Source organism: Homalodisca vitripennis, unplaced genomic scaffold, assembly GCF_021130785.1.
Source record: "Homalodisca vitripennis isolate AUS2020 unplaced genomic scaffold, UT_GWSS_2.1 ScUCBcl_334;HRSCAF=2093, whole genome shotgun sequence".
Classification (NCBI taxonomy): Eukaryota; Metazoa; Arthropoda; class Insecta; order Hemiptera; family Cicadellidae; genus Homalodisca; species Homalodisca vitripennis.
In genome coordinates, this window is record NW_025776444.1 from 51,422 (window position 1) to 56,173 (window position 4,752).

A 4,752-nucleotide genomic window follows, 5' to 3' on the forward strand; every position below is an offset into this window, starting at 1 on the left:
AATGAGGGTTGTAAAATTGCGCTTTTTATGTGATTATAAGTGTATCCACACGGCATCTTGAGAGTAAACTTAAATGAGCTTATAAGAGGGGTTTAAACTTTTACTCAATACATAATTCTAACACAGCAGAGTTTAAAACTTAAAGTAAAGTTGTCTACAGATTATTTTACAGTATTTATTTCTTACATACCTATTTCAAATGCAGTGATTTAACTTTATATATAGCACCTAATTACGCAAGGAACTTTAACTGTATTTACACATCTCAATAACATCCTGTAAACCTGTTAGCCAAAACTTTATCTATAGTTAGGCTTACAGGATTGCATAATAACAGAATAGTTAATATTAATGTAGACGTTCACACTCGCTCACATTTCTGTACTGGTGTTATTTAAACGTTTGTAGCAATAATGACGGAGGCAACAGGATCCTTTTTTGCTGAAATACAGTAGGAGGTAAAAAGGAGGTTTTATATTAATATGAAGTTTTTTAGATTTCTTTTGCATTAAATCAACGACTCGTTTGAAAAACACAGGCAGTGGACTTGTTTGCGTGGGGCCCGAAGCAGATTAGGGACATAATTACTGTCTATTTGTTAGATATGCCTTTATTCGGTTTTCTAGTTGAATCCTACCCATATCTGAAAATTACTCATCCTTATTGTAGAGTAATTTGAAAGTAAAAAAAATCACATTTATTCTTTCCTGTAGTTTATGGTGCGCATAGAGGCTATCCGGATAGTAAAATAAGAAAATTTAGCATAAATATATCTTTAACTGTAAGTTTTAGTAAATGTTAAGTAATGCAGATATCAAAGGCATGTTACATCGTAACTTGTGCTACAAGTTTTAAGATATTATAAAATCTATCTTAATTTTTCATACAGATGGAGGATTTTCAGAATTGCGTATGTATATATTAACTTGATCTGCGTAACAAAGAAAACTCAACTATGGTAACAGAAATACCTTACATTGGAAGAAAATTACATAATTGGACTTCTCAGACCCGCGTATGTACTGTATATATATATATTTTCCTGATGGGGGAAACAAAGGAAAGTCAACCATAGCGTCAGAAATATCATTAATTTTCAACCTGAAGAAAAACACAATACAAAGACCGTAAGGAATTTCGCTTTACCTAAATATGCCTACTTCCGTTTCAAAATTACATAGACCTTCACCATTTATTACATAATTAATGAATTAACTTAAAAGCTAAGGACGTCTACTTTAGAATTTCTCTACACTGTGAAAAGAGTTTTACTGAAAGTATTGGATCCGTTCAATATTATTCATACAAGTTATTTAACAGGTACTGTTAAAAATTGTTTCACTTTCCGATTTTACAGTCCAAAAAAACTGCCCTTTAAAATTATAACTTACCTCAGGATTGTTTGGAATGCCTTTTAAAATGAATACGCTAATGTTGTCTCTGGTTTTCAACATGAAATTTCGTGCGAAACCATGAGTTATAATATAAATAATCTAAACATCAACCATCGAACTAAATCAGTTGCTTTCATTCACTTCATCGCGTCGTAACAATTGTAATTTTGTTTAGCGTCCCAGCACCAACGAACTATACTACTGGAACGCGCACTGCCCATAAGCCACATGTTGTGTTTTCCGGTCGCACACAGCTGTGCGTTACTGGTGTATCCATGGATTTGCAGGCGCTTAAAGTGGGCAAGAACTCACCGAGTTCTGTACTCCATGCCAATGATGCTGATCTTAGAACACATTAACTTTTTATTGATTTTAAATCTAAGGGTAAATTAAGTAGATCAAGTGATGATGTACGGTATTGAAAATTGTAAAATATTATTATTTGCTTTAGTTATCTCAAACAAATGCGACCACTTCTAAGTTGAAGAATTCACTGGAAGCCACGAGTTATTGTTAATTAAAACTGTGACTAAACAATTTTTTAAAATAATATCTCATCACATCAAAAAAACAGAAAACTTTTGACATTATACGAAAATCCAACTTAGAAATAAGGCAAAAATTGGTCAAAATAATTTTATTTTATAACACGTAGATTAAGTGTGTCATGTTTGTAAATTTTATGTAGTTTACTTTGAAATAAAATACTGTCAATAAAAAGTTGTTTTTTTTTCATCTGGAAAATATTTTAATGCCTGTAATCTTTGTTTCCGACTTTGTAAGAAAAATAAAAGTCAAAATCTCAGTTATTTTGATACTGTACAAACATCCGTTTTTTTAACTAAAAATAAAAATCCACGGTAAAAATCAGCTACTAACATTTGTAATAATAAATAAATTGTAGTATCTAACAATTGTATTAAGTATAGAAGGCATTTTAAAGTGATGTTAGATCATTACTATAATGCCTGCCATATGGGCGGAGTTAGTTCTTGCCCATTTCCAGCGCCTGCAGACTCGGAACGCAGCCCAGAATTTCGGCTCGATTTCTCCGGCCCAGAGCGCGTTCCATTATTATAATTCTTTGCCCAGCACACATTATTCAATTATGCGAAAACTAATCTGTGCTTCAGTTATAGCTTGTTTGCCAGCCATTGTTTGTTAACCCAATAATAACAACAAACAGAGCCAGTTACGTGTGTTCTGATTTTATAGCAAAGGAATTTAATGGTACATAGATTCAATAGCTAACACACAAGTTTTCATAGTTTGATGAAGAACATTGAACTGTTCTTCATGATCATGTAGTTACTTAGTGACAACTTCGCCGAGTATCGTGCTGATACTTTATACTCACTTACTCCCCCATCCTTAGTTACAAAAAGAATGAATGGCTGTTTATCTATTTTTAAATGTCATAAACATCTAGGATATGGAGATCAATGTTACAGGAATTCGAATATCTGCACCTATGCTCAAAACTTGTAGTTGAAAACATACCGTTTGTTTAAAAATATTGCATTTAAAATGACAATTTCTATTCCTATAAATGGTAAGATTGTAATTTAATATGAATTCCATCCCCTTGTGAACTAACATAACAGTACATACATAGACATTGCTTATTTCTGAATCCAAAACATGCGTGATGTATGTAACAGTCCTCTATACATAGTCAATACAGTTACTATTTTTTTTGAAATAGACAACTGCCAACCTTGTATATCTAATCCTTAAATATTAACAGGTATACTGAAATTTCTGTTTATATTTCAGTAACTAAACAGAAACTAGTGCGCAAGTCACCGCCTTGCCTTGTTAGGTACATGTGACATTTACCTACTGGAAAATCCTGGAAGTTATTGATTGTACACCATTACCCTGAAGATGAAAAATTATGGCAAAGAAAAGTTATTTACAGAGTGGAAAACCCCTCATCACGCATGTAATGGAGGAGCGTTTATGATTTGGAAAGCTGTTTTATTCAGCTTTTAATACTAAGAACATTATTACTATAATATACATAAGGTTTTTCACAGGAATTGTCAATCGTGCAAAACGGCTATATAAGATTATCGATGGGAAAGTAAATTACGTTTGTATTGTTAGTAGATAAATTGCTTAAAACAATTTTTATTACATATATCTTCCAAAACAATGATTTTTATATGTTCTTGTTTAATTATAAATACAGTGCAGAGCCTAAAGGTTATAATTGAGTAATTGCTTTAAACACATATTTGTGTGTACAACACAGGTTTGAACGTTAGTGTTTTGTTACACAAGGCTTTGATTGCTGGACAATCAGTACCTTACGTTTAATTAACTGTAATCGTTAATTTACTGAGTTATTCGATCCGGAATTACCCTGTCTTTGTCTGCGTGACTGCATCTCCCCCCCCCCAAATTGTAGGTCTATAACTCATGCATCACCCGGGTGTTAATTGTAAACTTAAAAATGTTCACGGCAAATACATTTTTTATGTGTGTATTTTACGTTATATTTTACGTATTGCTTGTATCGCACTTGTTTTCAATGTTAATTGTGTCCATGTTTCACATGATACTTTCATCCATATATATATATATATATATATATATATATATATATATATATATATATATATATATGGTCTTCTGATCATATGTTAGTTTGGTTATTTAAACATATATGTGAAAGAAACGGCCAAATATAAAATAGTTGAATCGTAAAAAGTAAGGGCTCTGTGGTGTAATGGTAGTACATTCATTCACCCGGCAAGTGAGAGATCCAGATTCGAGTCCCGGCCGAGCAAGTAATTTTTGTGATTCAGTATTTATTGAAATTAAATTAGGCTATTGCCACTTATACAGATTTAATGAATGTAAACAAGTCATTAGACAGGTATTTGGTCTTCCGAGCACATGTTAGTTTGGTTATTTAAACACATATGTGAAAGAAACGGCCAAATACAAAATAATTGAATTGTAAAAAGTAAGGGCTCTGTGGTGTAATGGTAGCACATTCACCCAGCAAGTGAGAGATCCGGGTTCGAGTCCCGGCGGAGCAAGTACTTTTTGTGATTCAATGTTTATTAAAATATATATATATAGGAGAAAATGCACATATTTAATATTCTTTGTCTAAGTTCATTATTTTCATTTTATATAATTAATAATGAATTTTGATGTATTATTTTTTTAATACTTTATTATTGCAATGTTTATTTATTTGCATCCAGTAAGAACTGAATATGTTTTTAAAGCTGAGGGAATTATGAATATTTATCAAGATAAAAGAATCTGGGAAATTAAACCAAATAAAATTTATCTCAACGGAGATATGCAGTTCTAGCACTCTTATGCGGAACTGCTAAGA

General features: G+C 31.8%; 1 non-coding gene across 1 annotated transcript; it reads left to right on the top strand.

Moving 5' to 3' along the window:
• Window positions 1-4,373: 4,373 nt before the first annotated feature.
• Window positions 4,374-4,444, top strand: Trnaa-agc. The gene has a single exon. It is a non-coding gene; the product is annotated as a tRNA-Ala (tRNA).
• The last annotated feature ends 308 nt before the right edge of the window (window positions 4,445-4,752 follow it).